The sequence below is a fragment of the Fukomys damarensis genome, unplaced genomic scaffold, assembly GCF_012274545.1.
Source record: "Fukomys damarensis isolate Sample0158 unplaced genomic scaffold, DMR_v1.0_HiC HiC_scaffold_9, whole genome shotgun sequence".
Lineage (NCBI taxonomy): Eukaryota > Metazoa > Chordata > Mammalia > Rodentia > Bathyergidae > Fukomys > Fukomys damarensis.
This window is the reverse complement of record NW_022900921.1, coordinates 47,617,949-47,630,357: the sequence shown is the minus strand read 5'-3', so window position 1 is coordinate 47,630,357 and position 12,409 is coordinate 47,617,949. Positions and strand designations below refer to the sequence as shown.

Genomic DNA, 12,409 nt, shown 5'->3' with positions numbered 1-12,409 from the left:
GTAGGAGCTGTCAATTATGTTTGCTGTAAAACTGACAACGCACCCAGGGAGCTGTCAGTCATTCCTGTTATGATGCTTCAAGCATCATTTCTCCAGGCACAGTTATCAAAATAAAACAGATTTACATGGAACATAAAGGTGGATCAAGCACTCCATTTGCTGTGCATTGAAAACATCTTCAAACAGGCCCAAGTCCAGGGACTGTGTGTGCAGGGCCAGCTCTTCCTGTACTGTATTTGCAATTTCTTTGCATAGATTTTGACATCTTTACAAAATGCATGTAGACAATGAAATCAGTTATTGTTGGTGGGATTCAAAGTGGTTCCTCTATTTGAAAATGTTCTGCAACATTCTTTTCTGTTCTGTTCTTTTGTGGCGCCAGAGACGGAACCCAGTGCCTTGTGTAAACCATGCAAGCATTCTGCCACTGAACTGTACACCAGCCCTGATGGGGACTCTTTTCATCCATCCTAAGCAGAGACTCAGACTTGATATGACATTCCTCTGGTGGGGCAATAAGCGAAGGAAAATATGATCTAGCAAAAGAGCACTAAATAGCCAAGGGTATAGGCTGAATAAAGTCAGGATACTAGGACTGTGAGAATTTTAAAAAATATATGAACAATGAATATAATTGAAATAATAAAATCACTAAGAGTATGGCAAAAATAAATATAAACTTAATCTAATTCCAGAAAACTAGAACCTGGGTGAAACTCCTTGAGGAATGAAAAAGATTATAATACAGATAGAGGAAGGCCACTTTATACAGAAAGAGGCAACTTAAAAAGCACTGTGCTTCCAAGAAGTTGATACAGCCTGAAAATGCAAAGAAGTTGATGATTGTGATCCAAATCTGGAAACAGAAATGATCTGCAGGTGTGATTTTCATTTTGAACCTTTTCAGGCAGCAAAGGTGAGCACAGGGTAGGGATTTAGATGGGTCATGAAGCCCATTCTGAGAAGTAGTGTACAAAAGAGAATCACAATGATTCTATGTGCATGCGCACATGAACACGCACACTATATATAACTTCACACACTTCAAGGAGCACTGTGTAACATTATATGGCATTCATTGAGCACTGTTCTCAGCACCTTAGATGTTTTTTCTCATTTAGTTGAAACACTAGCCTCATGAGGAAAGTACTAGTCAAATCCTATCCTCCCTCTGCGGGAAACTGAGATATGGGAACGTTAAATAATTTAAGATCCCAAGGCCAGAAAGGAGTGGAACCAAGTGACACGTGACATTTCCTGGGGGCACAGCCTCACCACTGCTCTGTCAGCTCCCAATCCTCTCCACATGTGTCTCAGGAGCTGGAGCTCTTGTGGTTTCACAGCCTCTGTCACCAGCCCCATCCCTTTCAGGGACACAGGTCATTTGTCCTGTTGTCTCAACACCCGGCTCTCACTTGAGCCCCCACCCTGTCTCCTGGGCAAAAACACGAGATCCTATTTGGCCAGAACCTGACCCTGCAGATGTGTTTTCTTCTGCCCACATTGTTGTACAGTGTGTGTGTAATTTAAGTACAGGTGCATTCAGTGGATCACACATCACTCTCTGAGCACACTCCCCACCTGGTGCCCTGTGTCAGGCCGCTCCCAAGTTCATGTTGCATCCTTGCCTTCTGTGTCATTTACTATCACTAGACAGGATCCAAGGAGATCCCCCAAAGGGGAGAGGGAGGCTTCAGCTCTCCCCAATCCCCAGACCAGCTTCACAAACTTCCATCACAGAAAAGAATCTCAAGATTCATCAGTGAAAGGCATAAGCAGACTAGTGAGGCAGAGAGAAGCACACATTCAAAAGGGAATGTGGTGATCACAGGTGAGACACATTATAGACTGAGGCCAGGGTGTCCTTGAGATGGATGATCTGGGATATGTGTTCCTAGTGTCTGCCGGATTACCTTTTGGTGGGTTGTGTTATGGAGCAGACCACTTGCATGTGTTTGAAGTTTAACAGATACAGCACCTGATTAATAGTGCTTGTTCCTTGAGGGTGGGACTCTGTGGAATTGTGAAAAGTGCAAAATCAGAGATTTGGCCCTGGGTCCAATTTATTGTATCTTTAAAAGACTCAGAAATTTTTGGAGTGAGTTTCTGGGAAGGGACACAAGGCAATGTAACCTTGGACACCTTTGATTGTATTCTGAAGCTGCAATTTTCTTGAATGTACTGTTTTAAGGATATGATTTTCCTTGTCTCCTTTCCATCTATCTTTACTTCTATCTGACTTCACTACCATGAAGTCTACACATGCACATTTTGTCAGTACTTCCTGTGCAGACACAGAGCCCAGAGCTCCTCAGATTTTGCTAACACAGCAAAGACTACAAATGCTAAGTCTGTAGGACCCAAAGGATTCTTCCAGAAAGGACAAACAGGATTGGGAGACATGTAAAATCCTGGCCAATACCCCCACTGACTTCATTGTACCACTGAAAAATTGAATTTTGGTATTTTGGGGAATTAAAGTAAAAGTATGATCTCTACAGTCTATTTCATCTATACCAACTAATGTCTACTAATACAAGTTTTGCAAGATGATAAATACATGCCTTTTAGAGGCTGACAGCTACATAGAGGAAAAAGATATTCACATAAATAAGCTAATTCTAGGAAGGCTCTGACAGTCATGGAAGAATTGCAAAATGATTTAAGAAATCAAGAAGGAAAACACTGCATACACTCAAATGGGTCAAGATGGTTTTATTTCCTAAACGTTTTATAGAGTTGCAAATCAAAATATAGAAACCACATTTCTTTACTTCATCTCTTTACTCTTAGCAGAGCTACTTCTAAATTCAATGAAAGCAATTAACCTATCCCATTTTAATACTTACAAAGTAGAATTTTCTGTCTCAATTTATCAAATCATGTGATTAAAAATTATTCTCCAGTATCCTTAAATGACTCTTCAGCATTTGCATGCCACCTTTCCTATTTCCATTGCAGGAATCTTCCTGGCCCATTTTTCCAAGTGTTTTCCAAAATCAAGTATCATGTCTGATATCTGCAATTGTGTCCAATTTTGATGAGTGCATCATCGCCTAGCATGTGATTAAATTATCTCATCTCTTTATGAATAGTTTGCTGTGATTAACTTGTAAACACCTACAAGATGTTATTTTGATTTTAGACTCAAAAGAACATTTTATCTTAGGAAATAAAGATTTCCTGAAATACGTGTGTCACTTTTCTAACTTAGCCATTAGAGCCACACGCTTAATGACCTTTGAAACTAAGAAATATTTATGCTTATATGATAAATCCATGTTTTCCCAACATCTTAATTACATGTCCAACACACTTTAAATATAGAATACTGACTTCAGGGTATGCACTTGCCCAATATTTATATTCTTTGTAGCTTCTTATCCTATCAGCATGATGTGTTTCTTTATGTTGTCAAAATCAAGAATGCAATTTTGAAATTCAAGGAGCTCATGCAGTTTGTAGCAAAGCAGATAAAAACTAGTAGTATAAATTAGCATGACTTCTAGATTTTAATATATATGCAATAGATAAAGGTATACATTTGTCCTCTTATTAACATTAGATTAACAACTATACATCAGTTTTTGCAGTCAATTACAGGCAACAGAAACAATTCTAATTGGTTTCAATAGAAAGAAATTTATTGCCAGGTGTGAATTAGTTTGCAAGAACCATCAAAAGGGAAGGTTGTCAAACAGTGGGTGAACTCTGAGAATGCCTTCAGCCTTGGCCAAGCAGCTGTCTTATCCCTGCCTCTCTGCTCCAGCTGTCTTAATTCAGGCAGAATCTCAAACTTTATATGAATGTCTCACCTTGGCTCTAGAATCACACCTAGAATTCTTTTTGTCTTAGCAGTGTGGGAAGGAAGCAAATTTTTAAACTGTTTTTCTCAATGCTCTCTTACTGACAGTTTCCCAAGCAGTATACTGTATCTAAAACCAGGAGCATAAACGTTCCATTAAAGGGAGGAAATTGAGATGGATGCTGTGGGTGCTAGTCCACTGTTTTTGCAATACATAATGGCAATGTTGCTTAAACATCTACTACCTGGTTCATGGAGATGAACTCGAAGTCCTTCTGTAATCTCATGAGAACAGGTTCCTTGTCGACTTTGTTCATGTATTGTCCTCAGCCCGAGATGAGTCCAACACACAATAGGCAGTCAGTACACAGTTGGCCAAGTAAGTGATTATGTGAAATGTAAATTGTCTTTTTCTCCTGTCTCCACAATCTTTCAGTGGCTAATCTTTGCATATTGACTACCTCTGAATTTTTATGCCATATAGATATTATCTTTTATAATTTTGTGGTTAGATTTTCTTTCCGTAAACTGAGAATGTATAAGTACATTTGTATGCATCTTCTATTTAGCGTAGGAATGGCCAACTGCATGATTGTCTAGTGGATTTATCTCTAGTTGTGTATGAGTGTGTGAGTGTGTGTGCTGCTAGGGATCTAACCCAGGTCCTTGCTAGGCAACCACTCCAACACTGAGCTACACCCCATTCCTCCGTTTCTTTTTATTGCCTAACTCAGTATCACTGAAGATTTTTAACCCTGCAGAAAATACTTTCTACACTTAGAACAAATATCATACCTCTGAAAGCTCAGCAAATACAACATGATTAATCAAACTAATGACTATCACGAGAGTTCTCCAAACAGCTTTTCCTTGATGTGGTTTTGTTTCTGTGGTGCGAGATAAACAAGGTAACAAGGTAACTTCCAGCTGCATGGCAAATGCCTCTTTTCCTTATTTCCAGTTCATTCTGCAGGTCTTTCTACTAATTCTTTAAAAAATTATTATTGGTGCTTCATTTTTCTGTTTAGGTATCTATAACAACTTCCATTTTATTTTGTTAGCAGTCCCAGCATCTATGTATTTCTCTAATGAAATTATTGTAATGATTATTTAATTCAAGTACCAAAGTTCAGCACCTTTAGGAATTAATTAAAATGAATTTACTACATACTATACACAATGCTATCTTTTATTTTACAAATTTCTACTTAATAAATTTTTTTCAAAATTAGATTTATAAGCCATACTGACAAAAATTTTACCTTATATTTATTCAATAATTTGTGTTTTTCAAAACATTTTTAAACATATTTTAGCTTATTTGATTCCCAGAATGACCTAATTGGATTTTCAGCACACGAGAAATGGTGTTAAGTTTGGAGGTATAGACTTGCATATTTTAGCTGTTAAGCATACACGTTAACAATGTAAAGTGTTAATGTCAGAAAAGAAAAAAGCCAACTATTAAATCCAATGACAACTAAATACTTCAAAGGGAAAATAAATTGTTATCTAGCTAGATCAGTAGTGAAAACAGAATTATCCCTTACATTTCTTAAACGTTCTAGAGAGAAAATAAGAATTTGGAACAAACATTTGGCTGAGAAATCCTTTCTACCCTTTCCTTCACATTTTCTTTCAGTGGTTCAGTATCCTTTGCATGTAAACGTTTTCTCTCTTAGCTCGATAGTGGTGTCCCCTCTTCCTCCTCTTTGTTTTCTTCTTCTCCTTGTACTTCTCTTCCTCTTCTTCTTCCCCCTCTTCTTTCCCCTCTTCCTCTTCTTCTCCCTCTTCCTCTTCTTCTCCTCCCCCCTTCTTTCTCTTCTCCCTCTTCTTCTTCTTCCTCTTCTCCATCTTCATTTATTTGTTTATTTATTTTGAGACAGGGTCTCATTATGTAGTTCAGGCTGGCCTTGAACTCACTATGTAGCCCAGGCTGGCCTCAAGCTTGTGAGATCTTTCTGCCTCAGCCTCCTGAGTTCTGGGATTACAGGTATACAGCACCATGCCCAGCATCCTCTGCTTCTTTAAATTGTGATGAAATACATGTATCACAAGATTTACCACTATTGGGACCCAGGACTCGTTTTGTCTGTCAAGACAATCAATGGGTATCAATCATAACATTCCATCCTCCCCTCTCCCTGATAGTCCTAATGAGCACCCTTCAAGTTTCTTTGTCTGAATTGGATTACCACGGTTACCTCATAGAAATAGAATGGAACTGTGTTTGTCTTTTGTGCTGGCTTATTTTGCTTAACACAATGTCCTCAGGGTTCATCCATGCTGTAGTATGTGCCAGAAATTCTTTCCCTTTAGAATCTGAGTAATAGTCCATTGTTACTATAGACCACACTCTGCTTCTCCGTCCATTCACGGATGGGCATGTAGGTGGCTTCCGTGCTTTAGATAATGATGTTATGTGGCTACTATTAGCATGGAAAATATTTTCCTAACTTTTCACTCTCACTGATTTGTGTTTCACTCTCAACTGATTTCTAAAACGAGTCTCTTAGAGATGGTACATATGTGGATCATTTTATTTTTATGCATTGTGATAATTTCTGACTTTTGATTGGAGGGTTGAATCTGCTGACATTCAAATGAATGGCCAATCAAAAGGGACTTCTATAATTTTGTCCTTTGTTTTTTTCATGCGTACAAGTTTTTTGTCCATTTCTTACAGTTGTGTCCTTTTCTATCTAGTTGTAACTTTTTCAGTTAAATAATTTAATTTCCTTCTTCTTTCCTCTTGTGTGGATTCTTCACATATTTTCTTACAGTTACTGTGGGGATTACAGAATACACTAAACTTATCTTACTCTAATTTGAATTTGTACCACTTTAATGACAAATATAACTGCTCTTTTTAGCAGCCTATTTCCCCTTTCAATGATCAATGTTATTAAGTTACATCTTTTCACATTGTGTATCCAAAACACAAAGTAATAATTGTGCTTTTATGCATTAGACTCCTAAGTTATGTAGAAAACAAAATGTAGTATTACAACTACAATTATAATAATATCAACTTTTCAATTAATTTTTAAAAACTTGTTAGTCTCAAATTATTTGGAAACAGAAGGTGTTACAAAACCTGTTTGCTTTTATAATCGCCCATGCCCTTATCTTCACTGAGAGCTCCACAAGAGTTCTTCAGATGGCTGAGGATGTCATCCAGTCTCTAGTCCACCCTGCAGAGCCTTTTAGCAATTCCATAGATCATTCCCAATGACTCAGATTCTTTTGTTTTCCTTTATTTTTTATTAGTAAGTGTTTATGGCATATAATGATTGGGTTCACCATTGGGGTATTGGAACATGTACATAACATGTCTGAATTCTTTGTATGTCCTCTTCCCCACTCAATCCATCTCTTAATCCCCTTCCCATTTGCAAAAACACTTATCTCCTTGTTTACTGTTGTCTATCTTTTGCTCTTTAATTTATTTACTTTAAATTTCTCATATACAGAAACCATGCAATATTTAAGATTGTGTGTCTGATTTATTTCATTTAGCATTGTGGTCTCAAGGTGCATCCATTTTCCTAGAAATGACTCAAATTTATCTTCTTCATGGAAGAGTGAATTCATTGTGTGTGAATATCACATTTTTTAATCTGCTCATCTGCTGATGGACATATAGGCAGCTTCCAAAATTTAGCTGTTATGAATTGTGCTGCTATAAACTGGCTATATATGGATGCCTGTAATGTGATGTCCTTATCTCCTTCTAGAAGATACCTAGACTGGGTCAAGTAGAATTTCTAGTTTTAGTTTTCTGAGGCAGGGATCCTCACACTGATTTCTGTAGTGGTTGTACCAGCTTACATTCCCATCAGCAGTGTAGAAGGAACCCCCCCTCCTCAGTCTGTCCTGCACTTGTTATGATGTGGTCTCTTGATGACAGCCATTATCTGGGTGTGTCTTAATTTCTCCCTCACTTTGGAGGACAGTTATGCTGGATATAGGCTCTGTTTGATCCTTTCTTTTAGCAGCTCACTGCCCTCCAGCCTTGAATGTTTTTGATGAGAAATCTGCTGATAGACTCACTGGGGGACCTTACTTGCTCCAACCTTGCTGCAGTCTGTGTCTTTCCACAGCCTGATAATATGTCCCATAATGTGAGTCTCTGTGTTCTGTTTGGGATTCTTTGACCTTCTTGGATAGTCATGTCTTTTATTAAATCTGGGAAGTTTTCAGCCACAGTTTCTGTGAGTAATCTTTCTGCTGCATTCTCTCTCTTCCTTTTGCAACTTCCATGGTACACTGAATAGACTAGTGGATGGTGTTCCTTGTGTCCCACAAGCTCTCTTTACTGTTTGTATTAAGCAGCTCTTCATCATTGTGTCCAAATTCCCAGCCTACACAATTTAAAGGTGGAAATGGTTTAATTTTACTCATGGTTACAGTGGTTTTGGTCCATGGTTGGCTGATTATAAGGCAGGAATGTGATGATGGAAAAGTATGGTGAAGGAAAGTGTTACTGGATTATTGAGAGGGTAGTCAGAAGTGTATCGTGGAGTCCTGGTCTTGGCTCCTCTCCCAAGAAGATTTGTAAAGAGATCCACAGAAAAAACAATATAGAGCGGATAATTAGAAGGTTTAGCAAGCAACTTTATTGAATGGCAAGAATGGTATACTCAACAAAGGATTTTAACAGAGAAAATATCTTTGCAAGGTAGGAGAGCTGGCAGAGCTAACAACTACCCTAAGGATCAGGCTGGTTTTCTTTCGACATTTTTAAAACTTGGAGAGAACTGGAGCATGGCAACTAGCAAGGTTTTTCTCCATCAGCAGTGAGTCTCCATCTGTCCCTCCAGAAGGGATATTTTTGGTCTTTCATGGTCTTGGCCAGAATAAACATGGTGGTTGTCCCCTGAAAGAGGTATCAAAATGGCAATGTAAATTTGTGTTAATAAGATGCAATTGGGTCATCCTACTTCTTTTAGGTGTGCAAGTGTTGACCCAAAAGGGACTGGATAAGCCCTTCTCAGGAAAGTATGAGAGTGTGAGCTCAGGAAGTTCAGATCACTATATTTTGGAAGTTTTCTCTCCTAGTCCATGAACCATGCTCCCAGCTCCAACTTGTATCTGCCTAACTGGTGCCTCTATCAGCTCATGGCATCTGGGAAGCAGAGAGCAGGAGAAGAGCCAAGAGGAAGAGGTCAAGGGCCAGATGCAGTTCCCAATGTCATGCCCCATGACCCACCTCCTCCAACAGGCTCCACCCCCAATATCCCATTCAGCTTTGAACTCCGTGGGTTAACCCCTTGACAAGGTCAGCACTCTTGCAATGCAGCCATCTCTCCAAGAGTCCCTTAATCCAATCAAGTTGACAATCAAGATTCACTAGCATTATGCTCTTTATTCTCTATTCTTTCTTTTGCTCAGACTTGATCATTTCAGTTGTCCTGTCTTTGAGTTCACTGTTTCTTTATACTCAGATCTGCCTCTGGATCCCTCTAGTGAACCTTTCATGTCAATTATTGTGTCTTTGGGCCAGGGATTTAGCTCAGTGGTTCAGTGGTCTGCCTTGCAAGTGCGAGGACCTGAGTTCAATCCCTGGTCTCCCCCACAAAAAAATTATTGTATCTTTCATCTCAGAATTTCTTTTTTTATAAGACTTCCTTTCTCTATAGCTATTTTCTTGCTGTTCGCTCATCATTTTCTTGACTTTCTCCACTTTTTCCTTTAGTTCCTTGAGCATCTTTGAAACAGTTGTTTAAAGTCTTTCTCTAGGAAAATAATGGAAACAAAGCTTTTATAAACAAGGAAGGGAAGAAGGGTTGAAGGGAGAGGAGGGAAATGGGAAAAAAGAAGAATCAAAATATATCATATATAGGTAAAATTTTTTCAGAATTATATTTTATTTCATATTGATAGAAACCAAGAAAAACATTTACATTGTCCCACACTATAGCACAACATTTGAATGAAATATTTCTTGCTATAAATAAGATCTTACTGATTTGTATAACTGAAATAAGTCAAAGTCCTTCAAGGTAGAGCAGAATGACATAGTAAATGATTGTTTAAAATTTTTAAATCCAGATAGACATATGGCTTCATTATAAACATCCTATGTAGTCCGTTATGAGATCATTTCCATGATCAATTAGCACTGTAAAGATGCATTCTTAACATTGTTTTGGTAAGATGAAATACAGCAGAAAATTAACATAGTTCAGAAGTATTAAGCATATATTTTGCTACAGTGTTAAACTGTAGAGTAACTATACCATATTTATAGGGTTCTGATTAACCTTTATTACCCCCAAATTTGTTTTCCAATAATTTTTTTACTATTAACCTGGAAATTTTGACTACTTTAAATCAAATGATTTCTGTTTTTATGTTTGCATGAAAGACTAATTTTTAACAATAATTTGAAGTAAAAATTTTAAATAAGACCATTGGCAGATAGAAATAAAGAAAATTTTGTAATGGATTGTTTTCTACAGTATTTGGTTTCAAACATATGTACGGAAAAGTAAAACTTAATGTAGCAAGAAGACACAACAGAAAATTAGTTTTTAAGATCAGTTTTAAATATCTCTGCACATACCAGAATATGATCTAATTATTCATTCAGCTGCTTACAGAAATATAATAAGATTTATTATTATCTGAATTAAAGATTCTAAGTAACTAAATAAGTCTAAATTTGAACTAGTATAATTATTTGAAGTGTATAATATAAGAAATTTAAGTAATGCTTGGTTTCTTTTACTTTTAAAGTTATATAGATTTCAAATAGGGAAGAGAGGAGGGGGTGAAGGGAGGGCAGGGGTAAAGGGAAAAAATGAGAACCAAGACCTGTCATGTAAAGGTACAAGATCCCAATGATGAATGTAACTGTACTGTATACCTAAAATGTACTAGTAAACTCAATGAGAAGAAAAAAATAAAGTTATATAGATTTCAAATACCATGTGTCTATAATTCAGAATGTCAAATTATAGCATGTATTGACAGTAGATGGCAGGGAGGCAATATATTTGGTTTGTTATGAAGGATAATCATGAAAGAAAACATTTTTTTGAGAAAATACTAAATAGAAATACTATTAAGGAAAAGAAAAAACTCATCCCCCAAATAAAGGGGCCATTAAATGAAGAGAGCAATGTTACTCTTTACTGACAAAATCATTATCCTTATTATAAAGAATAATGTAATAACATCTAATTCTTATGTATTATAATCATTATGTATAATGAACATATATAGAAAATTACAGACATTACATGGTGACTAAGCAATTTTGGAATAAATCCATAGAGTAAGTCACAGCATGCATAGATCATTTATACCTAAACCATTTATTTTACCTGAACAAATTATCATTACTATACTGGTAATTTTCAAATGATACAATAAAAAGATCTTGTTGTAGTACTTTATTATTTTACTGAATTATATTTGAGAAAAAGAACCTAGCTGCCTCACCTATTTTAATACTGGTATATTCTGGGTCACATTTTACAAATACATGTATAGAAACTTAACAAGATCATAAATTTCCCATAAGGAACCATTATTTATTATATATCATTAATGTGTATTTGCAATACAATTTAACACTGCAGACATTAGAAGTTTTAAGATGGGACATGGGAAAAAGTTTATATTCTACTATGATGATGCTGGTGCACTTCTACACGAGGCCTCCTGGTGATGTCAATCAAGTGGAGGTAGGAGTTTATCAATGAATTGCTTGACATCCATCACTTCCTATTGACATGAACTATGCATCATGCCTTCATAGGTTTTGAAGGTTTCATTGGCTGGATTTACCAAAGATTTTAGTTGTTCAACAGTAAGGGAACCAAACATTAGGGGAACTAAAGGGTTGCAATCTCCATGGCACTGGAGAATAGAAATATCTTTGTTAACACCACTGATAGGACCCTGCGGAAATGAAGCCCAAGGTGGAAGCCAGAAACCAAGTGCAGTGACACCTGCCAGTTTCTGGTGTGTGGTTAGAGCAGTGTATGAAGACAAAGCTCCTCCCTGAGAAAATCCTCCCAAAATAACTCTGCTAGAAGGAACCCCATTTTTCACCTCTTGCTCTATAAAAGCTTTTTGCTTTCTGCTGCCCGTTTAATCCCAGGTTCATCTTCCTGAGAATCTGGTGAAAGCCCAGTGATATCCAACCAAGAAGGCACAGTCATGTTCATATTTAATGTTACGGGCATCACTGGTGCATGTTGGCAGATATATTTGATATATGAACTTCTGATACCTGCAAAGGCTTCCGCCCATCAGTGCCCAGTATCTCCCAATCCATGAAGGAAAATAACCACAGTGGTGGCCTTCCAGGGGTGGGCACGACAGCTGGCATTGGAGCAGACATATAACTGCTGCATATCCACCTGCTCAGGGAACAGCACATCCTAGGTAAAATTTCGTATGATAAATGTTATCATAATGTTTGTCTAAAATATACCAATAAAATTAACAAAGAAAAATAAAGTCTTTGTCCAACAGGTCTATCATATGGCTTATCTTAGGGATCGTTTCTGTTGTTCTTTCCTTGTAATGGATCATTCTTTTCTGCTTCATTTTCCTAGCCTTTTAATTTGTTTTTTGGTTGAAAATTTA

At 37.1% G+C, this 12,409-nt stretch overlaps 1 pseudogene; it reads right to left on the bottom strand.

Moving 5' to 3' along the window:
- Nucleotides 1-11,485: 11,485 nt before the first annotated feature.
- Nucleotides 11,486-12,070, bottom strand: LOC104876707 (annotated as a pseudogene).
- Nucleotides 12,071-12,409: the final 339 nt, after the last annotated feature.